Here is a 25,559-nt window from a genome sequence, read left to right on the forward strand (position 1 = left end):
TGCTGTCATCTGCATATCTGAGGTTATTGATATTTCTCCCGGCAATCTTGATTCCAGCTTGTGTTTCTTCCAGCCCAGCGTTTCTCATGATGTACTCTGCATAGAAGTTTAATAAGCAGGGTGACAATATACAGCCTTGACGTACTCCTTTTCCTATTTGGAACCAGTCTGTTGTTCCATGTCCAGTTCTAACTGTTGCTTCCTGACCTGCATACAGGTTTCTCAAGAGACAAGTCAGATGGTCTGGTATGCCCATCTCTTTCAGAATTTTCCACAGTTTATTGTGATCCACACAGTCAAAGGCTTTGGCATAGTCAATAAAGCAGAAATAGATGTTTTTCTGGAACTCTCTTGCTTTTTCGATGATCCAGCGGATGTTGGCAATTTGATCTCTGGTTCCTCCACCTTTTCTAAAACCAGCTTGAACATCTGGAAGTTCACGGTTCACATATTGCTGTAGCCTGGCTTGGAGAATTTTGAGCATTACTTTACTAGTGTGTGAGATGAGTGCAACTGTGTGGTAGTTTGAGCATTCTTTGGCATTGCCTTTCTTTGGGATTGGAATGAAAACTGACCTTTTCCAGTCCTGTGGCCACTCTAAGTTTTCCAAATTTGCTGGCATATTGAGTGCAGCACTTTCACAGCATCATCTTTCAGCATTTGAAATAGCTCAACTGGAATTCCATCACCTCCACTAGCTTTGTTCATAGCAATGCTTTCTAAGGCCCACTTGACTTCACATTCCAGGATGTCTGGCTCTAGGTGAGTGATCACACCATCGGGATTATCTGGGTCGTGAAGATCTTTTTTGTACAGTTCTTCTGTGTATTCTTGCCACCTCTTCTTAATATCTTCTCGGCATTAGTTTATATTGAAGAATTATTGTTAATTTTATTGGTTATGATGATGGAATATTTAAAACGTTTTCACCAGCTAGATATGTATGATTAAGTCTTTATGAAGGAATGATAAAATGTTTGGGACCTGCTTTAAAGTGCCCGAGGGGGAAAAGTGAAAGTGGAGAGAAAAGATGAAACAAGAACGAGGAAGCTGATGCTGCTGGAGCTGGATGATGAGCGTGGATTCACCGCATTAGTTTACGGATGCGTGCTTGAAAATTTTCCATAATAAAAGGCACTTTCCAAAGAGGTCAGGCTGCAGAAGAGTACATGTATGAGTTTATTTAGATGAGAAGAAACAAATTATATAAATGAGTGTACATCCACACATTCACAAAGAAAATGTGTACACGGCACACACTATGAACTGTCAACAGTCATGTCTGGGATTAGGAGGGCTGGGAACTCCGCAGGTGGGGGTCAGAGGTCCTCCCTGTTTATAATACTGACATTTTCACCTGTATTCTAAAATCAGACAGTAACGATGCACTTAAAAAACCTTTTCCCTCATGTTTCAGTTCCCAAACCTGAGAGTTCTGAGCTGAAGTCCTGGCTCCACACTGACTAGCCGTGTAGCTCTGAGTAAATGCCTTGATAGCTTGAGTATCTTATCTCACTCGAAAAATGAAAACGTCACACCTCCTACAGCTGCTAAGATGGCCGTATGAGGTAACACAGTGACTTGGAGGAGCCACCGAGGTAGGAGGGGGCTGCTGCTACGGGGAGATGCATATACGTCCACTGGCCCTGGCTCACTGCCCTCTCCACTCATTGGCCCTACAGAGGCCTAAGGGGCAAATCGGGGTCATGGCAGGTGTCAGGGTAGGAATGGCCAGGGGACAGTGACAGGTCATCTCAGAGTTTGCAGGGAATAGCCGTCCTGCAGCAGGCCAGGCACTGGGACAGGCCAGCATGTCCCGACTCTAGGTAGACCGTATCACTTTCATTCTAATTATTAGCAGACTGACCACGTGGTCCCTACCTAAGCTCTAGAGCTTCATCCCAGTAGGCACTCAAATATTCGCTGAGTGAGCTGAGTGAGTGGGTGCAGACATGCATGACTGGTTTCAGTCAACTCCCAGGCCGGCTGCTCACACGAGCTCTCTCTGCAACGTATCCTGGGCCCATCCCCCGAGCCTTCTCTCCCCACCTCCTGCCTTCCCTCTGGCACAGGAGCCTCGCCACACTAGGCCAGCAAGGCAGAGAGGAGCGGCCTTCCCCGGGGCCATTCACTGAGCACCTGTAGAACACGATGTGAACAGAGCCTCCACGACACTGGTCTAGAGAACAGAGGGCCCTGTTAGCTCAGGAACTGGACAGGAAGTAGAGTGGAGAGGAAGTAGACCCTGGGCGTATGTGAGCTGCCATCCTGCTGAAAGCTGGCCTGGTCCCTGGAGGGCCTTGATTTGGACCTGACCACAGAGGAGCCCTGCAGTAATCGGTTGTGCGCCCTTGTCCCCACCCCTACCGCTGTTCCCTCCTGATCTGAATGCACATTCACATCTACTACCACTTCGGACTCTCACTCCGCTTTACAGAGGACATCAGGCCAGAGATGTCAGAGGACCTGCCCAAGGTCAGGCCACTGCACATGGAATTCTGTCCCAATTCAGACTTTCCAACACATCAGCACTCTTTTCGCTCTTACCTGTTGCCCCTTTAACATGCAGCTTTACAAAATTAAACATCTGGTCTTTGCTTTCGCTCAAATACATTCCTCTTTCTTGTTCTTTGTAGTGACTGCAAAGCAAACTCACCCTTCATCCATCTATGCCTAAGACCAAAGGATCTCTACTCCAACTACAATCGAGGCCCAGTGTTACCACTTGGGGTGACGGAGTCATAAAGAAGAGCAAGACCATGCTGAGTCCCTGGAGTCTAGAATACGAGCTAATTATAAGAATTCTTAACAAGGAGCTTCATCAAACTTGCCTGTTTTTCCCAAACAAGGCACCCTCCCAGAGATCTGGTTCCTAGACTCCCTCAGTGATTTAAACAGGACCTGGAACTGGATGGTGGGATCTTTGATCCTCGTTGTAGGATCTTTAGTTGCAGCATGTGGGATCTAATTCCCTGACCAGGGACTGAACCCGGGTCCCCTGCATGAAGCAGGGAGCGAGAAGTCTTAGCCACTGGACTATCATGTAAGTCCCAAGAACGTGTATTTTAAATAAGTGTCCCCACAGTCCACTCCAGATGATTCTGATGAAAAGTTTTGGAAAATCAGCTCTCAAATAGGAGAACTAGACCAGAATGCAGTTTGGAGAGACAATAACCTCAAGGCTTGTCCTTCAGAATGCCCAACCCCCAGCTACAGCCCACAGGGACCACGGAGAGGTCAGGGCAACTCAGGGGGTGGGGGGAGGCGGGGACAAGTCTGCTGAGATCTCAGACCAGCCAGCACCTGGACCATCCGTGACAAAGCTGATCATTTAAAGAACAAGTTCACACCTTGCTCTGAAAAACATCTCTAAATCTGAGATGTCCACGGCACCACACAGAGTGCTGGGACTGAGGCAGGTTTGTAATACTCCATGATCCCTTAGGAACGCCAAGCTTGGCAGATGGAGTTGACCAACCAAGCATCCTCACTCCTATGACCTTCCCAGAGCTGGCCTGGCTCACCTCACAGGAACGAAGCAGAAGAGGGAAAGCGAGAGTTGCACATCCCCAAAGGAACCACCAGGGAACGTGAGCTCGTGAAGAAATCTCTTGTGTTCAGTTCTCAGGTCCTAGAGAAAACTGTAGGAATGCATAATCTCCCTTCTCTGCCCCTTTAACTCTAAGAATTCCTTGACCAGAGTGTACAGAGGCATCTGGAAACGTCAGTTCTAACTATGAAGGTTACAGATTTGGATGATAAACAGCTAGCATGATGTGAGAGGTGATCCGGCAGAGGTCTAGTTTCTGTGGGCACATGCGTGTTCACACAGAAGTCTTCTGTCAGGAAGAGTGGCGAGCCCCAGCCTGTCTTCACGGCTCACCAGGCTGCTGCTGGACACACAGGCAGAGAGGGGACCCGCATTCTAAGAATGTCGACATCACACTCACAGGTTGAACTCGGAACACACAGAAAGCAGGCTCTGTTTTGGTCCCACAGCTAGCTCACAGAGGCCCGGCCCTCAAATACAGGACCAATGGCACAAGTGGGCTTTCAGGTCCAGAAGGACAGAGGAGGCTGAGCAATTGGCCTCTTTTCCTTAGGGCTGCACTGGTCCTTTTCTTGGGTATCTCTCATCTTTCTATCTGCCCACCCAATTCCATACCAATCGTCAAAGATTTATTAATGATCCTATCTGCCAGGCATTCAAGGCATAAATAAAAAAGAGTTTCAGTCTAAAGGGAGATATAGACAAGTGAACCAACAAGGCAGCCCAGTGTGCTGACAGTGGTGAGTACAGAGTGCCCGAGGGCAGGGCTTACTGGGTGGAGGGGCACAGGACAAGTGCACAGCTCAATTTGCCAAGTTCAGCGTGGTTGGAGCCCAGAGCTCAGGTGGGGGTAGCAGGGTAGCAAGGTCTGCAACCGAAGCAGGAAGAAAAGCCTGGAAATCCTGCTGCCCTTCAGTCCTGGCCTGTCAGGCTCACATGCCCTGCTGAGCCACCTAACCCAGACCCACCTCACCTTCCAAAGGGCTCCATCATCCCAAAGTCTCTTCCTTTCCCCACCCAGCTCCCACCCCCTGGCTAAACTAAACATTCACACGACAGATTATAAGACCACTAAAAAGTACACTTCTATGAGGATTTTGGTTACGTGGGAATTTTTCTATATAACATAACGTTAAGCGAAAAAAAGCAAATAGAGGCCGTCCATTTCTCCATCAGCCTGGAAGGACGTTGTGGTTGAGCCGTCGAGAAGAAAAACTACCATGTCCACTGCTTTGGCAAAACCTCAGATGAGTGGCCTCCTGGCCAAACGTCTGCGATTTCATATTGTTGGAGCATTCACAGTCTCCCTGGGGTTTGCAACTTTCTATAAGTTTGCTGTGGCTGAATGAAGAAAGAAGGCATATGCAGATTTCTACAGAAATTATGATTCCATGGAAGATTTTGAGGAGATGAGGAAGGCTGGTATCTTTCAGAGTGCAAAGTGATTTGGAATATAAAGAATTTCTTTGGGTTGAATTCCATGGAAGTTTGTAACTTTCCTGTGTTCCTGAACTATGAAACTATGACTATCTTGGGTGAGAAATAGTCTGTCAATAAATAAACAATTAACAAATACTGTGGGAAAAAAAAAAAGCAAAATAGAAAAGTATATACCAAATTGAACACACTGTATGATATTAACAGGTTAAAAGATACAGAAAAAAATTGGAAGGGGCCCAAATATTAACTGTAGTGGTCTCTGGATAATGGAACCATGCGCAAATTTTTAAAGCTGTTTTTACACTTAACTGTACTTCCCACTTTTTCCATAGTAAGTACTACATTATTAAGACACAGAAAAATATGGGAAAATGTTAAAAGTCCCAGAATTTCAGATCTTAGTACAGGACAAAAAGGAAAGCAATCTGATTAAAGAAATCTATACTAACATGTAATGATCCTTAGCATAATAATTATCTCAGACATTCTCACATTCTAAAATTTTATTGATTTGTAATAAGTAACATTCATGTGGCTAAATTCAAAAGGCACAAAAGGATCAGACTGAAAAGTCTCTCTCATCCATGCAACCTAGTCATCCTGTTCTCGGCCTTGGAGACCAATGGTTCTAGACTACATCTTAAGGACATATTCCAGCGTAGAACTGCTGGATCAAAGGATATCTAAAATTTGTAATTTTGTACTAAATAAAAGGATGTGCCAATTTTTACTCCCATGAAAAATACATAAGAGTGCTTATTACTCCCATCTTTGCCAACAGTATACATGTTTTCAAAAGAGAATGCTTCCTAAGTCTCATGAGGAAAATAGGGTAATTCTGGCAGTTTGGGAAGATATTTTAAATTCACTAATTCATTTGCTAATTAACTATTAAAACCCATTATATCTCATGCACTGGATTAGGCCTTACAGACAACAATTTCCAAACATAACACATATTTGAGTGGAAATTCTAGGCTCAGTTGTTTCTACTTTCCCACATTGCCTTCAATTATTTGTTTTTCGGTGGGGTTTTTTTTTTTCTTTTTCCTTTTTGTGGCCGCACTCCGTGGCATGCAAGATTTTAGTTTCTTGACCAGGGATTAAACCCATGCCTCCTGCAGTGGAAACACAGAATCTCAACCAGGGGACCACCAAGGGAAGTCCTATCTTCCATCATTTCTAAATCAAAAGTGTTTTAGCTTGTTTGGCATTAAGCGTCAATGATTTTTCTTAAAGCTTCAGTCAGTTCAGTTCAGTCGCTCAGTCATGTCCGACTCTTTGTGACCCCATGAACCACAGCATGCCAGGCCTCCCTGTCCATCACCAACTCCCTGAGTCCACCCAAACCCATGTCCATTGAGTCGGTGATGCCATCCAGCCATCTCATCCTCTGTCATCCCCTTCTCCTCCTGCCCTTAAAGCTTACCAGGTTTCATAGGCAAGGATGAGTAGGATTCAGATAACCCAGCACAAACTTTCAAGGGCCATCCAAAAGTCTGCCTTCTGTCATTCCTTATACCACTGTCTTAAAATGTTCTTTAACTGTTTATGGGCTTTTGTCCTTAAAAATCATCACGGCACAGAGAAGTATGATGGCTCTGGGTTCAAATCTCAGCTCCACCACTCACTCTGTGACCTCCGTCATTACCTTCTCAGGCCTTCTTTACCCTCCCTCATAGGACAGTTGGAGGGATTAAAGAGATAAAACAATGAGGGCTGACACAGAGTTAACCCCCTTCCACTGTTAGGTTTCACAGAGCACACTGAAGGTGTAACTGCTTCTTCACACTCCCCACGGAGCTATGCAGTCAGAAGGTATTTATTTGATTAATTTGCTGAATGAATGAGTCAAAACTTCCCTTTCTGAATGAGCATTGCTCCTTGAAGGCACTGTAGGTGAGACAGCAGAACTGTGTATGAGGAAATCCAGAATAGGACACAATTTTTTACCTGGGAAAAATCATATTTCCCCCAACAGTGTTACAATCAGGAGGCAACTGTTGTATCTATTATCACTATGAATAACATCAGCTGACACTGTGCTCAGCCCTTTACATGAATTGTCTCATTTAATCTTTACAACCTGCCTTCGAGGTAAACACTCCCTACCATATATAGCATCCCCTGGGATGTTAGATTGAGGCACAGAGTAGTTAGGTCATTTGCCCACGGTCACAGAGCCAGTCAGAGGCAACGTTTTCAACTCCCAAGCCAACGTGCTTAATTAAGTACCTCGGTGATTCATTGGTGTGTCCTCTCAAGTCCAGACCCGGATTCTAAGTGCCTTACTCAGCACAGAGCTAGACACCACAAGAGCACCTCATAAATGTGTGTGGGTTAATGGATCTGATGCCCAGGAGTACTTTGAATCATACAACTCAAAATGAGTCAATGTAGCCAACTACATTGGCTGTAGAAATTACTGTAGAAAATCAGTGTCCTAAAAGCAAAGACATTCTTCAGTGATGTTTTTCAGAACTGGAAATGTTGCATAACTGTTTTAGAGTAATATTTTTCTTAAGCATTGTCCAAAACTCTTCAACGAATGAAAGAAAAAAAAGATTATGGACATGGGACCACAAAAAGTTCAGGTTTCCCCAGATAAGTACCGATCTGTATTAGAGATAACACTACTCACACACAGGATCAACTATTCACTGAACTGTCTTGCTCACTCTAGTTAAACACCATCTAGAGTCACATGCACAGTACCTGACACACAGTACATATTCAATAAATATATGTCAATAAACAAACTGAATTTGACATTTGAGTTCAAACCAATATAACTGGATAAAACATTGTATCAAAGAAAGATCTTCAGAGTGGACAGGTCCTAGATAAGCATGGTGAATTTCTAGTATAATACAGTGAGAGGAACAATCTAGAGTCAGAGGGCATAGTCTGATGCTCTCAGCTGGACCTCTCAACTAGGCCAGGGTCCTCGCCTGCAAATGGGGTGACTGTGTTTGCCTTTCCTCTGTCATCCAAAACTTTTCACAGTGAGACTTCTGCTTTTGTTTTCATGTGGCCAGTGAATTCTTATTCAATTCAGATTCTACAAAATCTCATGAATTCAAATTTTATCTGAAGCTGAGGACCTCTGAAAAACTCTCAAGATAGAATATCAAGAAAATGAATAAGGTCAACAAGATTTAACTAGTTAACAAGAAAAGTTTCTAAGAGTTTTAATAACATCAGCATATACTTGACAGAAACAATGATCCCACTTCTCCTAAGGTCCTAAGAAGGACCATCAGGAGAGCATGTATAAGACAGATCAGGGGAGTTCCCTGTCTAGTGGTTAGGATTTGGCACTTTCACTGCTGTGGCCTGGGTTTAATTCCTGGCCAAGGAACTGAGATCCCACAAGCCATAAGGCCAAAGGGAAAAAAAAAAAAGACACTATCAACAGAGTAAGAAAGCAGCTTACAGAATGGGAGAAAATATCTGCCAGTCATGTATCTGAGGGATCAATATCCTGAATATATAGAGAACTCCTACAACTCAACAACAACAACAAAATGAACAATCTAATTCAAAAACGGGCAGAGGACTTCAAAAGACATTTCCCCAAAGAACATATACGAATGGCCAATAACAATGTTCAACGTCACTAATTATGTGGGAAATGCAAATCAAAACTGTGGCATGCCATCTCATACCCATTAGGACGGCTACTATCCAAAAAAAACACAAAACAGAAGATCACAAGAGCTGGTGAGGAGGTGGAAAAATTGGAACCCTTGTGCACTTTTGTGGGAATGTAAAATGGTTCAGCTGCTGCGGAAAACTGGCAGTTTCTGTATTTTACAAAATATCTAGTATGAGCACAAATTACTTTCACGATTAGAATTACTGGTGTGGGGGTGTCCCTGGCAGTCGAGAGATTAAGACCCCACCTTCCAATGCAAGGGGCGCAGGTGTGACCCCTGGTCAGGGAGCTAAGATCCCACATGCCTTTGACCAAAAAATTTAAAAAAGGCAAAACATAAAACAGAGGCAATACTGTTAACAAATTTTCAATAAAGACTTAAAAAATGGACCACATAAAAAAAACTTTAATTAAAAAAAAAAAAAAAGAATTACTGGTGTGTGTGTGTTTTCCAGAGTCTGGTGAGAGCCGAATGCTTTGGAGTCAAGAGATGTATGAGGGCACTGGCAGCTCTGCCACCTCAGGCAGCTGCCCAAGGCCATCACCAGTTCTGACTTTGCCAACTACCTCCGACTCCTCGAGTCCCTGCCTGTGACCAAACACAAGAGTACCTCCCGAATGACAGCATCTCCTAGTCCTCTTATCATGTCTGGGGTAAGGCTGCAGTACTCCTTTCACTGGACATGGCCATCCCAGCTCTGCATAGTCAGCAGCAGTTGGGGCTGAATCAGGCTCTGAGTGGTCAGCGGTTTCAAAGGGCAACGTACTCTGAACTTCACGTTCAGTCACTCAGTTGTGTCCGAATCTTTGGCGACCCCATAAACTGTAGCCCATCAGGCTACTCTGTCCATGGGATTTTTCAGGCAAGAAATACTGAAGTGAGTTGCCATTTTCTCCTCCAGGAGATCCTCCTAACCCAGGGATGGAACCCACGTCTGCTGCATTGGCAAGAGAATTCTTCACCGCTAAGCCATTGGGGAAGCCCCTTCAACACGTCCAAATCCAACTGCATTCAGATCAGGGAGTTTACTGGCACTGCCTCAGATTCTGCGGTTCAGCTCACTCTGAATTACTTCAAGGGGCTTCAAGGGATCTGCAAACTCTGACTATTTACATGCAAAATTGTACATGACGACAAGTAACTCAATTACAAAAGGGCTAAGGGTCTGAATAGACATTTCACCAAAGAAGATACAAGGATGTCCAATATACATGTGAAAAGTTGTTCAACATCATCAAGCCTTAGGGAAATGGGAAATGCAAATAAAACTACAATGAGATGCCACATCACACCCACTAGGGTGGAAAAAAATAATAAAATAATAAAGGACAATAACAAGTGTTGAACAGGGCGTGGACAAAATGGAATTCTCATATATTGTTAATGAAAATATAAAACGGTGAGGTGCTGTGGAAAGCAGTTAGGCAGGTCCTCAAAAAGTTAAAAAACAGAGTTGCCATGCTGCTGCTGCTGCTGCTGCTGCTAAGTCGCGTCAGTCGTGTCCGACTCTGTGCGACCCCATAGACGGCAGCCCATGAGGCTCCCCCGTCCCTGGGATTCTCCAGGCAAGAGTACTGGAGTGGGTTGCCATTTCCTTCTCCAGTGCATGAAAGGGAAAAGTGAAAGTGGAGTCGCTCAGTCGTGTCCAACTCAGTGACCCCATGGACTGCAGCCCGCCAGGCTCCTCCGTCCATGGGATTTTCCAGGCAAGAGTACTGGAGTGGGGTGCCAAGAGTTGCCATATGACCTAGCAATTCCACTCCTAGGTATACACATCTAAAAGAATTCAAAATATGTTCAAATGAAACTTTGCACATGAATGTTCAGAGCAGCATGTCATAACAACTAAAAGGCAGAAACAACTTAAATGTCAATCAACTAACAAAACATAATATATCCATGCAGTGGAATGTTATTCAGCCATAAAAAGGAATGCAGTACTGACACACGCTATGACATGGATGAACCATAAAACATTATGCTTAATCAAAGAAGCCAGAAACAAAAGGCCACATACTATGTGATTCCAGATTAGTGGCTGTCAGGGGATGGGAAGAGGGAAGAATAGGGAGAAATTGCTAACATGTACAGGGATTCTTCTTGGGATGATGAAAATACTCTGGAATTCAGGTGAAGGTTGCATAACTTTGTGAACATTCACATATTAAAATGCTGAATTTTATGATATGTGAATTTTATCCCACCCCTCCAAAAATTTGAGAGACATCTACAAAATAATTGGCCAGTTCTCTTCAAAAATTTACAGTCAGGCTTCCCTGGTGCCTCAGTGGTAAAGAATCTACTTGCCAGTGCAGGAGGCACTGCACTGATCCAGGAAGATCACAGATGCCAAGAAGTAATTAAACCTGTGCACCACAGCTATTGAGCCTGTGCTCTAGAGACTGCAAGCCACAACCACTGAACCCACTTGCCCTAACTACTCCAGCCCGAATGCCTAGAGCCAGTGCTTTGCAAGAGAAGCCACCACAATGAGAAGCCCACACACCACAACTGGAGAGTAGCCCCCACTCTCTGCAACTAGAGAAAAGTCCACACAGCAATGAAGACCCAGAACAGCCAAAAATAAATGAATAAATAAAATTATTTTAAAAAAGGGTTTACAGTCACGAAAGCCAAAAAAGACTGAGTAACTGTCTCAGATTGAAGAGACTAAGGAGACTTGATACTAAATGCAATGTGGTAAACTGGATTGGATCCTGGAACAGAAAAAGGATATTAGTGAAACAAACCGCAAAACTTGAATAAAGCCTATAGATAAGTTAGTAGTACTGTATTTATGCTAAATTTATTAGATAATTTTATTATGGTTATGTAAATGTTAACATTAGGGACAGTTGGGTTAAGAGTAGGCTTGAAGTTTATGTTTTATTTTTGGAAGTCTAAAATTATTTCAAAATAAAAAGCAAAAAAACCCTGGAGAAGGAAATGGCAACCCACTCCAGTGTTCTTGCCTGGGAAACTCTATGGACAGAGGAGCCTGGTGGGCTACAGTCCATGGGGTTGAGAAGAGTTGGACACAATTTAGCAACTAAATAACAACTGATGAACCTATTTGTGGGGAAGGAATAGAGAAGCAGATGTAGACGACAGACTGGTGGACAGAGTGGGAAAGGAAGCGAGTGGGATGAATTGAGAGTAGCATTGATATACATCCACTACTATGTGTGAAGCAGATGTGGGAAGCTGCTGCATAACACAGGGAGCCCAGCCTGGTGCTCTGTGATCCTGAGAGCGGTGAGATGGGTAGGTGGAGGCGGGAGGGAGGGAGGCTCATGTATATAAACTTACACCTGATTCAAGTTGCTGTATGGCAGAAACCAACACAACATTGTAAAGCAATTATCCTATTTAAAACAAGAGAAACTTCAGGCTAAAAAGGTTTTATGACTTGAAGTTTAAGCATACTTGTAGTACCCAAGATCCACTGCTATATAAAAATATTTCATAGTCGTCATCGTAATAAAGCTACCAATCAGTAAAAAAAAAAAAAAAAAGTATATGGAGCAGGTCAGCGGTTGGCAAATTTTTTTCTGAAAAGCACTATATAGTAAATACTTTAGATTTAGCAGACAATATGGTTTTTGGGGCAATTACTCAACTCTGCTGCCAAAAACAGTATATAAATTGACAGATGTGTCTGTGTTCCAATAAAGCTTTATTTATAGAAACTTAGATTCGATTTTCTTATAATTTTCACATATCACAAAATATTCTTCCTCTTTGGATGTAATCTACACCATTAAAAAATGTAAAAACTATTCCCAGCTCACAGGCCACACAAAAACAGGCAGTGGGGTCAGATCTGGGCCACAGGCCAAAGACTGCAGACTCCCGCTCTAGGTCAGAATTTGCCAGTGTGCTTCAATTATTCAAAAAAAAAGTGCTTCACATCAATTAAGTTTGGCAACACTACATTAAACAAGGTTAGGCACATTTCTTATCAACGTCTCAGTGCCTTCCACGAGGTACTACACACTGAGAAGCTCTAAGAAGGGATAATCATACGTAGCTTTTTCCAAACTTACTTTAACCACAGAATACTTTTTTCAGAAGCTTCTCTTCAGACTAGCGGCCTGAAGAACACACAGTGGAAATGCTGATTAAGGTACTTTTTTAAAAGGAAAAATTCAGATTGAAAAGTTTTAAAGACACCACCAAATTAAAATCATTTTACTCAGCACCTGGATAACATCTGAATAATCACTTTACAACTTCTAAAAAAAAAATTCTAGGAAACACAAAAAAGGGAGGAAGAATAAACACAGCAGGAAGTCTTGGCTCAAATCCAACCTCCTTTTGGCAAAGGCATGTCAGCAGGATTGGGTCATAATATGGAACCTCTGTTCCATAGGGCAACCTAAGCATTCTAACTGATTTTTAAAAAGTGATCTGCTTGAAGTTTTGTAAATCACAAAATAAGGAGCTTTGACGTTTAATTAGAAAACTAAAGATATGCTAGAAGCATTATCTGTAGATTGGGGGGGATGAACTGGCAAGTCAAGTCCATCAAAGAATCGGTTTTAAATGCTGAAGTTAGACAACAGATTGCAAAAATTCTCTCAGTAGACACATTATCTATAACAACACACTGCTGGAGAGAGGAAGAGGGATTTATGTCCTGGGGCTGGGGGGAGGCTGGCTTGAACAACCTCTAGGGGGTCCTTCAGACACAGGCTCCTCAACTCTTGAGTCCAAAGAGTTTACTGGCTTTTCCTCATCAATCACAAAGTCTTCAGATTAATTTCCAAGTTGTTCTAAGAAAATAAGCTCCCAACCGAGGGGGTGGGGACCCTGCTTAGTTATTCATTCAACAAACATTAATGGCCCTGACCAGATGGGCCATTCCAAAGTCCTTGAAAAGGATGGTACACAGAACAAGAAAGAGATTACATAAATTCAGACCCACTGGCCTCACTTTTAGGAGATGTAGGCTGGGGGGAAGTAGATGTTAAGAAAAGCGGGCAGAATAAAAGAAGTCAGCTCCAGAGAAGACTCAAAATAACTACTCAGCATTAGACACTTTAAAGTTGAAAAGGACTTTCATCTAAAAACTCCTTCGGCAGGAAGTACACCACCTCTGGAGGCAATCCATTCCATTGCTGGTCCCCTGTGACCAGCCTTAAGCTCTTTTATTAAAATCTTGTCTTCCTGTAGAATCCACCTACTGGTCCTAGAAGTGGAAGCTCTCTTCACCATAACAATGTTTTTGATGACAGTTCCCTTCCACTGCTCTCTTTTCTGGGCCAAACACCACCCCACCCCCTTCCAAAGATCCTGAAGGCGTTCTAGTTGCTCAAAGCAAAGAACGGATATCTAGAACCCACAGCAAAAAAGCACTTACCGTCAGTGGGCTTCAAACATGGGTATGCAAAGGACCCCCGAGGAGTATGTTCAAAATGCAGTTTCTCTGGTTCCGACCCAGATTCTAAATCAGAGCTCTTATCTGAGTCCTGAACTGTGAAGTATGCACCCCACGGCATTTCAAAGCGCCGGCTGTGAGAACCATATTTAGAGAAACACTGTCCCGTTTCACAAATGAGGAAACTGAGGCCTGATACGGGGAAAGGATTTGGCACAGAAAGTACAACTGGCTGTTGGCGGCAAAGTCTCCAGCTCTGGTCTCTTACTTCCAAGCCCAACTCGATTCAGCCCGTTTCCCGGCCTCGGCCTCTGCACTGGGGGCAAACTCATTAAAAGCACCCTCACGAGAAGCGGCCTCGACGGGGAGTCTGAGTGAGTCCCCACTGGAGAGGAGAGTTTGTGGGCGCCCTCTCTCTACTTAGCCCTCAGTTTCCCCAAACTGTAATCACTGGACAAAAGACCACAACATAATCCTGAACTCCCTTCTGGGACGGAAGGCCTGAGCCAGAGTCGGCTTGAAGTCTCTGCGCTCAAGTGTCGAAGTCCGTGGGCCCGGTGAGGGCGGAAACCGGTCCCCGTCCCTCAACCTGGACGGCCCCGAGCTGACTCCCCAACCCCTCATGTACCTGCCTCTGCTCAGTTAACGCCGCCAAGGCCGCCCCCCAGCCTGTCAGCCCGTCGGTCGCTCAGCCAGTCTCTCACCCGAGTCAGACTGTCCCGCCGGACCTCGGAGCCCTCCTACGCGGACTCTGGTCAGCTGACGCAAAGCCGCCGCTTTCCGAGGAACTTCCGGCCAAAACCGGAAGAGGTTGGTCCGCTGCGTTGTGCTCCGGGCCAGATCCTGGGCTCTAAGGTTCCGCCTGCCGGTAGGAAGCGATAAAACACGAGGACTGTCTGGAAGAGAAAGCCAAGGTGTGACCGTGGAAAGCGTCAGACAAGCTTGGAACATTTTGGAACGGAATGTGTAAGGATGATGGGAATCAGAGTGACGAGAATATGTCAAAGGACACATGAGCTAACTTGAAGATCCCACTGGCCAAACTGGGGCAATTTGAGCAAAATACGTGATGAGAGTCAGTTCAGTTCAATTCAGTCGCTCAGTCGTGTCCGACTCTCTGCGACCCCATGAATTGCAGCACGCCAGGCCTCCCTGTCCATCACCAACTCCCGGAGTCTACCCAAACCCATGTTCATCGAGTCGGTGATGCCATCCAACCATCTCATCCTCTGTCGTCCCCTTCTCCTCCTGCCCCCAATCCTACCCAGCATCAGGGTCTTTTCCAATGAGTCAACTCTTCGTGATGAGAGTAACAGAGTACAACTGATTGACTAAAATGGTAACCCAATGAGTCTTTACTGATATAAATAAAGAAGTGATTAAATAAATGGGGGAGGAGGGAAAATTCTTCCTTTTAGTAGACGGTGTGTGTGTGAGCCGTGTTGGACTCTTTGTGACCCCATGAACTGTAGCCCACCAGGCTCTTCTGTCCATGGAATTTTTCAAGGCATGAATACTGGGGTGGGCTTGCTATTTCCTACTCCACGGGATCTTCCCGACCCCAGGGATGGAACCCATGTCTCTTGCCTCTCCTGCATTGGCAGGTGGATTCTTTACCACTGCGCCACCTGGGAAACCCTTTAGTAGAATGCTGACTAACAAATATGATGGAGTTAGAAAACCTAGAGGAACAGGATGGTTACACAGTAAAGGGTCTCCCATAAATTACTGATCAACTACAAAGGGAAAATAGAAATTTTACAGAGGTTAGCCTTGCAGGACAAGTGAATCAAAATTATCAGAGTTAACGTCACCAGTTATAGGTCAAGTAAAGATCATGTTTCTCCTGGAAGAGATCAAATTGAATATGGACTGTGGTTTTGCTGTTATTACAAATAGTATCAGTGTTTAAATTTCTACATTTGATCATTGTATTGCTGTTATATGTTAAGAGAACTCCCCTTTTCTTAGGAAATACTCACTGAATTATTAGGGATAAAAGGGAACAGTGTCTCCAACTTAATTTCAAATGATTCAGAAAAAAATGTATAAAATTGAGAGAATAAGCAAATGAGACAAAATGTAAACAAGTGGTGAATCTAGGTGAAGGATATGTGGAAGTTCCTTACATAATTTTTGCAACTTTTCTTTTAGTTTTAAATATCAACTGAAAAACTCTCTTGACACCTGGTTCTATGAGGATTGAGTCATTAGCCACCGTAGTCTCTGACCTCCAACACACAAAGAGAGGAGTTTGGGGGTGGAGATCAGAAATGAGGCACTCTGTGCACTGGGAAAACTGGCAGAACAGGCCTTCAGATGGTTAGGTATTTTCAGGAGAAAACTTTAGCCTGACTTCTTGCATACCTAGAAAAATATTTGTCATTAACTAAGATATGTGTTTCTCATGACTTTTAGCAAACTTCTATCAAGATGTGTGCTTGATTGCACATAAGTCATGTCTGACTCTTTGTGACCCTATGGACTGTAGCCCACCAGGCTTCTCTGTCCATGAGATTTCCCAGGCAAGAATACTGGAGTGAGTTGCCATTTCCTTCTCCAGGGAATCTTCCTGACCCAGGGATTGAACCTGCATCTTCTGCATCAGCAGGCAGGTTCTTTACCACTGAACCACTAGGGAAGTCCTGACTGCATACACAATTTTAGATTTATACAATTTTACAGTTAATACATGTGATTTTAGATACAAAAGTCACACATATACCAACCTCCACTACCATTTGGGAGCAGTTCCTCAGAGCAGTTCCTCTAAGAGGCTCTCTCCCCCTGGGATATAGTCCTCAGTAAGTCCTCAATAAAACTGAAACTGACCACTCTCATACTTTATGTTTTTATTTCAGTTGACAGAAATTATATAAAAATTAAAATTTACCCTCAAAATGAGGGGAGAGCCTGGGTCCTAGTCAATTTACTTATTTATGTATCAAATATTTGTGTGCTTGGCATGGTGATGCAGTAGAAAAGAAGACAAGATCTTTGCTTTCATGCCTAGCAGGAAAAATGTTAAGCATACAATAACAAAACTAATGGGCTACTTAGCTTGAAAATATTAATAGCAAACGTTTACCGAGCTTGCCTAAGCACATCGCACACAAGGGTTCATTTGATCCTCACAGCAGTCTTGTGAATGGTTTTGGTCATTACCTCTGCTTTACAAATGGTAAAGAAAAGCTTTTAAAAGCTTATGCAATTTTATCATTTAATTAACAGTTTTCAGATGACCTACTGAAAGATGATAGAGCTGCAATTTGCACCCAGACATTGCTCTCTGGAGTTCTTAACACCCATCTTCATTGTTCCATTAATTCAACAAGCATTTATTAAGTGCCTACCATTATCCTAGGGACTGTCTTAGGGGTTGAGTCTGACTAGGAGGTGAAGGCAGTAGATGAAATAAACTCATAGATGAAATTCCTCCTCTGCCATCCTTCTCTTCAAGTTCCTGCGGACACAGAAGATGTTTCTAGGCACATGAACCTGGATTTGAGTTCAGGCTCTGAGAAACAGAAAAGTAGCCCCTGACATCCAGGAGCTAGGCTGACACTCACAGGGAGCCCTTGGTGTTTTCCTGTTCAGCATAAAAGCAAAGCACAGAACATCAACATCAGACAAGGCCACTCCATGACTGTGATGGATCAAGCCATTAACAAGACCTTTCCATAATCGTGTCTGAATCAGACAAAACAAAGAACATTGTCCAAAGCGCAAAAATGACCAAGTATTTCCCTACCATGGCTTATATAGAGATTGCTATTTCTTCATCAATTACAGCTTTAGTCTGTCTAGTCCCTTGTTCTAGATAAGATTTATCAAGATACCCAGTCATACACAGCATCCAATCCAAATTAAAACCCTGCTTCCTTATTTAACTATAGTTGATTTACAACATTGTGTTAGTTTCAAATGTACAGTTTCAGACTCTTTTCCACTATAGGTTATTACAAGGTATTGAGTGCTAAACAGTAAATCCTTGTTGTTTATTTTAATTTTTAAAATTTATTTATTTTTTAGCCACACCAAGCAGCTTGTGGGATTTTAGCTCCCCCACTAGGAATCACACCTTGTCCCTTGGTAGTGAGAGCACAGTGTTAACCATCAGACCAGATTCCCTATCTATGTTATATATAGTTGTGTCTATCTATTAGTCCCATACTCCTAATTTATCCCTCTTCCTCCTCTTTCCCTTTTGATAACCATAAGTTTGTTTTCCTCATTTGTAAGTATGTTTCCATTTTGTTATTAAGTTAATCTGTATTATTTGTTTGGATGCCACGTACAAGTGTTATCATATAATATTTGTCTTTCTCTCTCTGACTTACTTCATTTAGTATCACAACCTCTAGGTCCATCCATGTTGCTGCAAATGGCAATATTTCGTTCTTTTTTAAGTCTGAGAGTTCCTTGGACTGCAAGGAGATAAACCAGTTGATCCTAAAGGAAATCAGTCCTGAATATTCATTGGAAGGACTGATGCTGAAGCTGAAACTCCAATACTTTGGCCACCTGATGTGAAGAACTGACTCATTGGAAAAGACCCTGATGCTGGGAAAGATTGAAGGCAGTAGCAGAAGGGGATGACAGAGGATGAGATGGTTGGATGGCATCACCAACTTGATGGACACGAGTTTGAGCAAGCTCCAGGAGTTGGTGATGGATAGTGAGGCCTGGCGTGCTGCAGTCCATGGGGTTGCAAAGAGTCAGACATGACTGAGCAGCTGAACTGAACTGAGCTGAAAGTCTGAATAATACTCCATTTTGTATATATATGTGTATGTGTGTATATGTATGTATGTCTTCACCCATTCATCTGTTGATGGACGTTTAGACTGCTTCCATGTCTTGGCTATTGTCAATAGTGCTGCACTGGGATGCATGTATCTTTTTAAACTAGACTTTATATCTTTTTCAGATGCATGTCCAGGAGTGGGATTGATGGATTATGTGGTAATTCCATTTTTAGTCTTTTGAGGAATCTCCAAATGGCTGCACCAACTTCCACTCCCACCAACAGTGCAAGAGGGTTCCCTTCTCTTCACACCCTCCCCAACATGTATTATTTGTAGTCATTTTTATGATGGCCATTCTGAGTGATGTGATGTAACAATTTATTGTAATAATTAGTGATGTGAAGCAGCTTTTCATGTGCCTATTGGCCATCTGTATGTCTTCTTTGGAGAAATGTCTGTTCAGGTCTTCTATCCATTCCTTGATTGGAAGCCCTGCTTCCTAAATCCTATCCTCAAATTATCTCTCACAAGCCCAAATCCTAAATGACCTTCCTAAGACTGTGTTACTGAGATGCCGTATTGTTTCTCATAGTTCACATCCCCTGCTTTGCTGTAACAGATAATAAACCCAACTTGTTCAGCCACGTGTTTCTGCTGATCTCTGATTGGAGAGTGTTCAAAGGTCCCATGCTTACTAGCTGTGTGACTTCAGACAGAAGTGCAACCTACAGAAGCCTTCATTTCCTCACCTTTTGAAATGGAAAGAGTTAGTCCTACCTTAGAATGTTGTTGTGAGGATATGGACCAGGCTTAGCGCTGAGTGAGCTCCCAGTCTACTTTAAAAAAATTCCTGTTTGAGAGGCAAACTATTATATACACAATGGATAAACAAAGAAGTCCTGTTGTTTTGCACAGGGAACTGTATTCAATATCCTGTTCTAAACTAAAATGGAAAAGAATATGAAAAATCATGCATGTGTGTAACTGAATCACTTTACTGTACAGCAGAAATTAACACAACACTCTAACTCAGCTACACAAGAATAAAAATGAAGTAAATTCTTGCTTGAGCCTCTACCTCCTTTGAAAAGTCACAGAGCACCATAATTACGAAAAGATACTGAAGCCAACAGCTCCATTTAAGACAAGCTTGCTGATTGTATTCCCATTTGTCCTTTTCTTGGGTTCTTGAGTCAGACTGAAGGTGAGAGTTCAACTTTTCCTTTGTCAGAAATGAGGTCATTCTCACGGTCTCTTCTGGAAACATTCCCGAAACTTTAACATTGGGGAAATAGCACTGTTTATGTCTTCATGTTCTCACTATTAGAAACGTTCCCAAGACATAACAGGATTGGAACTACCAAACTTGGAAGCGCTTCAGCTTCAAAAATATATCAAGTAATAGCTTTTCTGCCTAGCACATGAAGGTACATGCAGCTCCCAAAAGCACCGTTGGTGATGTTTGCATTTATGTTGCCAGCGCCTAGCATGGATTTAATAGTATTTGATGCCTACCACAAGCTATGCTAAGTGAAAAGTATTCATTTTAGTGGGGAAGAATACAATAAATAGAAACGTTCTGATTTCTTCCTCTGCCTGCTCAGAACATCCCCAGAGTTCTTTTTTTTTTTTTAATATTTATTTATTTGGTTGCATCAGGTCTTAGTCATGCAGATCTTTCATTACAAGGGCTCAGTAGTTGTCAAGCAGGGGGGTGGGCTGGGGTGGGGGGGTGTTCAGTTGCCCCAGGGAATCTTAGTTCCCTCACCAGGGTCCAACCTTCATCCTCTTCCTTGCAAAGCATATTCTTAACCACTGGACCACCAGGGAAGTCCCCAGAGTTCTTATTTTAACAGCCCTAACCTTCCTCCTCGCCCCACACCTCCTCTCCTCTTGCTCCTCTAAGAAAAATACTAGCGCTCACACTAAAAATGGGTGCTAATGTTTATTGAATGTTTATTAATGAGTCACACACCGTGCTAAGGGCTTTATGAAGGTTAATCCTTCATAAAGGATTAACTTTATGAAAACAGATCCTTCATAAACCCCCATGTTTTTGACTGCACAGCTCGGCCTGTGGGATCTTAGTTTCCAAATCAGGGATCGCACCCACACCGCCCTCAGTGAAAGCACTGAGTCCTATCCACTGGGCCATCAGGGGATTCCCGTCTCAGTGAGTCCTCCTAATAGTTCATGGAGGAAAGAATTATCAGCCATACATTATGCAGGTTTTAACAGTACATGAACTGTGAACTTCCAGATGTTCAAGCTGGATTTAGAAAAGGCAGAGGAACTGGAGATCAAATCGCCACCATCCACTGGATCATCGAAGAAGCAAGAGAGTTCCAGAAAAACATCTACTTCTGCTTTATTGACTACACCAGAGCCTTTGACTATGTGGATCACAACAAACTGTGGAAAATTTTTAAAGACATGGGAATACCAGACCACCTGACCTGCTTCCTGAAAAATTTGTATGCAGGTCAAGAAGCAACGGTTAGAACTGGACATGGAACAACAGACTGGCTTCAAATAGGAAAAGGAGTATGTCAAGGCTGTATATTGTCACCCTGCTTGTTTAACTTATATGCAGAGCACATCATGAGAAATGCTGGACTGGATGAAGCACAAGCTGGAATCAAGATTGCTGGGAGAAATGTCAGTAACCTCAGACACACAGATGGCACCACCCTTATGGCAGAAAATGAAGAACTAAAGAGCTTCTTGATGAAAGTGAAAGAGGAGAGAGAAAAAGTTGGCTTAAAACTCAACATTCAGAAAACTAAGATCATGGCATCTGGTCCCATCATTTCATGGCAAATAGATGGGGAAACAGTGGAAACAGTGAGAGACTTTATTTTCTTGGGCTCCAAAATCACTGCAGATGGTGACTGCAGCCATGAAATTAAAAGACGCTTGCTCCTTGGAAGAAAAGCTATGACCAACCTAGACAGCATATTAAAAAGCAGAGACATTACTTTCCCAACAAAGGTCCGTCTAGTCAAAGTTGTGGTTTTTCCAGTAATCATGTATGGATGTGAGAGTTGGACTCTAAAGAAAGCTGAGCACCGAAGAATTGATGCTTTTGAGCTGTGGTATTAGAGAAGACTCTTGAGAGTCCATTGGACTGCAAGGAGATCCAACCAGTCCATCCTAAAGGAAATCAGTCCTGAATATTCATTGGAAGGACTGATGCTGAAGCTGAAACTCCAATACTTTGGCCACCTCATGCGAAGAGCTGACTCATTTGAAAAGACCCTGATGCTGGGAAAGATTGAAGGCGGGAGGAGAAAGGGATGACAGAGGATGAGATGGCTGTATGGAATCACCGACTCGATGGACATGAGTTTGAGTAAGCTCCAGGAGTTGATGATGGACAGGGAAACCTGGGGTGATGCAGTCCATGGGGTTGCAGGGTCGGACACGACTGAGCGACTGAACTGAACTGAACTGCTATATGGCCACCAGGGGGCAGCCGAGGTTTGCACAGCTCCTGGTTGGGGGGGTGACTGGAAACTTGCTCAGGTCCTGGGAGCAACAAACCCCTCAAGGGATCAAGATCTCAGACTATTTTCCCCTATCCTGCTCCCCATCTGTTCACCTTCAGTCTCCTCCACCCCCAGGAAATTGCCTCACCCTTTGTCCACCCAGGATCAGGCCAGAAACCTGGGAATATTTTTTTTTTCTCAAGACTAGAGATAATTTGCATACATAATAAGGCCAAAGTCTTGAGTGTTCGGCTCCATGGATTTTTACATCTAAACACACTTGTGTAATCACCACACAGATCAAGACACAGAGCCATGCTGTACAATTCAGTAGCCTCTAGCCTCATGTTGCTACTGAGTGCTTGAAATGTGAAATCCGAATTCAGAGGCACCATGCTTTTGAACTGTGGTGTTGGAGAAGACTCTTGAGAGTCCCTTGGACTGCAAGGAGATCCAACCAATCCATCCTAAAGAAAATCAGTCCTGAATATTCACTGGAAGGACTGATGCTGAAGCTGAAACTCCAATATTTTGGCCACCTGATGCAAAGAGCTGTCTCACTGAAAAAGACCCTGATGCTGGGAAAGATTGAAGGCGGAAGGAGAAGGGGACAACAGAGGATGAGATGATTGGATGGCATCACTGCCTTGATGGACATGAGTTTGAGTAAGCTCCAGGAGTTGGTGATGGACAGGGAAGCCTGGTGTGCTGCAGTCTATGGGGTCTCAAAGAGTCGGACACTACTGAGTGACTGATCTGAACTGAACTGCTAAGTATGAAATGGGCTTCCCAGGTGGCTCAGTGGGTAAAGAATCCAGCTGCCAATGCAGGAGATGCAGGTTCAGTTTCTTGGTTGGGAAGATCCCCTGGAGGAGGGCATGGCAACCCACTCCAGCATTCTTATCAGGAGAATCCCATGGACAGAGGAGCCTGGTGGGGCTACTGTGCACAGGGTCACAAAGAGTCGGACATGACTGAAGAGACTTCATGCATGTATGTAAATATAAAATACACAAAGATTTCAAAGACTTAGTATGAAAAAAGAATGCAAAATAGTTCTTTAATAATTTAAGTATTGATTACACACTGAAATAATATTTTGCACATGGTTTACATAAAATGTATCATTAAAATTAATCTCACCTGTTCCTCATTTTTTAAAACTGTGGCTAGGAAATTTTAAATTACATTCATGGCTTACACTAGACTTTTATTGCTTGGCACTGGTGTGGACAGAACTGATTTATTTACCTGTACAACAGGGATTCAGAAAAGTGGCTTTACACTGCCCAGCCATGGCAGAGTAGGAAGGGAAACAGGGTCGATTTGAACCCTGAATCTATGACATCCACAGTGCCTCCCTCCTCCAGTCCCCTGTCCTAAATGAGGGTGCTGCTGCTGAGTGCTGAACAGTGTCCTGGGTGACCCTGATGCCAGAAGCAACCGCCATCTCCTCGGTGAGCCCATCCTGGGTTAGGGTAGTCAGGGAGGAGGAATTCCTGGAGGAGGTGATTAAAGCAACACTTGAAAGATGAGCAGGAACATGCCCAGGAGAAGCAGAGGGAAGTATTTTAGGTAAAGGGAACAGCATGTACAAAGGCCCTAAGAGGGCCTGGTTATTATAGAAATGAAAGTAGTTTGTGTGGCTGGAACAGAGAAGCAGGGAGCTGATGAGTTCAGCCAGGCCCAGATCCTGTAGGTCATGACAGGCTTTAGCTTGAAGGTCAGAGACGGTCAGGGGACAAACCTAGCCAGGCTTGTGTGTGATCTGATAAGATCACTAAGTGTGGTCACTAAGATCTGCTGCAAGACCTTAGCTCCCTGACCAGGGATTGAACCCAGGGCCCTAGAAGTGAAAGTGCAGAATCCCAACCACTGGATCACCAGGGAACTCCCTCCGGTGGAGGCAGCTTCCCAGAAGACACAGCCCAGGCCCCAGCTGCTCCAGGTTGCCTGACCCCTGACCCCCAAGGATGCCTCCCACCTCCATCCCCCAACTGAAGCATCCTTGATCCCCCTCCCCTCCTTTCTCTGTGCAGGGCTTTGCCCGTGCCTGACGCAAAGTAGACTCTCAGTAACTATTTTAGCTTTTGAATGAATGCAGAATGCTCTGGAGTCAGGCACCACCTGCACCACTGTCCTGGCACAGAGAGCTGCAGAGAGCCCTCAGGGTGGGGCTGGGAGGCCAGCTCCATGGGGCAGAGGGAGGAAGGCCCTGAGGCAGGGAGGTTCTCAAGGAGCTGAGAGTCTCCCGGGGCCAGGGGAGGCCCTCCCCACAGCCTAGGGGACGTCTGACCTGGCTTCTCCCTTAATCCACTGTGTGACTCCCGGCAAGTCACCTCCATCCATCTCGACAATGGGTTGAGAAACCCTGCCCTGCCTGTCTCCCCGGGGAGGGGCAGGGGTTGTGAACATCAGATGAGGTCATGGCTGGGAAAATATGAACAGGAAAGGGCTGGGTTAGGCTGGGTCCTGGGCCTGGGTTCAGGGTGTAGAGGGGGAGAGGGAAAAAGAAAGGAGGAAAAGAATTAAGAGAGAGAGACACACACACATACATGCATGCACAAAAGAAACAAAGAACAGAAAAATCTGAGAGATGGAGAAAGAGGGAATGAAGGAGCGAGACAACAAAAAAGAAGGGCTTCGGTGAGAAAACGTAGAGACGGAGGAGAGAAAGCAATGGAGAGAGGAAATAAGATGGTAAGTTAGAGGCAGAAAGATGCAGGAGACAGAGTTATGAGAATCAGAGTCAGGGCAGGAAAGAGACAGGGAGGGATGGGAGAGGGGCCAGGAGACGCAGGATGATGGGGATGGGGGAGATAGAGACAAAGGGTGAGACGGGGAGGCGGGGGGTGGGGGGACTCCTTCTCCCATGGACCCGCGGCCAGCACTCACACCGGCACCGACCCTGCACCCGCCACTCCCCACACAGGCGGGGCTCCTTCTGTCTGGGGGCCCCGCTGGTCCGGTCCTGTCCCGCTGGTTTGGCTCCCAGCACCCTCTGCTCCGAGGCCGCTGAGGGGCACCCCCGGCGGGAAGCACGGCCCCAGAGCCTGGCCAGCTGACGTGGCCGCCAGTTAATCTGAAGGGAAAATCCAGTGACACCCTCCCTCAAGGCCCCGGGCAGGCCCCAGTCCGCCTCCCTTTGGGGCAGGCAGGAAGAGACCTCAAAGGTCAGCTCCACTGCACCCCTCGCTGAGCAGAGCAGGAACCTGAGACCCCAAGAGAGGCAGGGACAAACCTGCAGTCACATCGCCAGGCAGGGGCCTCACCAGGACTCCCCGCCGCTGATGC

General features: G+C 44.4%; 1 protein-coding gene, 1 long non-coding RNA gene and 1 pseudogene across 12 annotated transcripts in view; 2 read left to right on the plus strand and 1 right to left on the minus strand.

The window, feature by feature from the left end:
- RNF185 (ring finger protein 185) overlaps nucleotides 1–14,811 on the minus strand; it is a 32,586-nt gene extending 17,775 nt beyond the window's left edge. For 2 of the 10 annotated variants that reach the window (XM_081542428.1, XM_081542434.1), the window contains exon 1: nucleotides 14,734–14,811. The gene's annotated coding sequence lies outside the window, so the exon portion shown is untranslated. Of the gene's footprint in view, nucleotides 1–3,524; nucleotides 3,908–14,011 lie in introns of those variants that run through there. The other 8 variants (XM_081542431.1, XM_081542438.1, XM_081542429.1 and 5 more) reach the window with 4 other exon arrangements.
- LOC145526540 (cytochrome c oxidase subunit 6C pseudogene) lies at nucleotides 4,213–5,156 on the plus strand (annotated as a pseudogene). The gene is made up of 2 exons (XR_014068979.1): nucleotides 4,213–4,290; nucleotides 4,727–5,156. The product of XR_014068979.1 is annotated as a cytochrome c oxidase subunit 6C pseudogene (transcript).
- A 75-nt stretch (nucleotides 14,812–14,886) lies between the features above and the next one.
- Nucleotides 14,887–19,421, plus strand: LOC145526543 (uncharacterized). Its single transcript, XR_014068982.1, has 2 exons — nucleotides 14,887–14,995; nucleotides 18,960–19,421. It is a non-coding gene; the product is annotated as an uncharacterized LOC145526543 (long non-coding RNA).
- Nucleotides 19,422–25,559: the final 6,138 nt, after the last annotated feature.

The sequence above is a fragment of the Giraffa tippelskirchi genome, chromosome 11 (assembly GCF_054371585.1).
Source record: "Giraffa tippelskirchi isolate mGirTip1 chromosome 11, T2T-mGirTip1v1.2.pri, whole genome shotgun sequence".
NCBI classification, from domain to species: domain Eukaryota; kingdom Metazoa; phylum Chordata; class Mammalia; order Artiodactyla; family Giraffidae; genus Giraffa; species Giraffa tippelskirchi.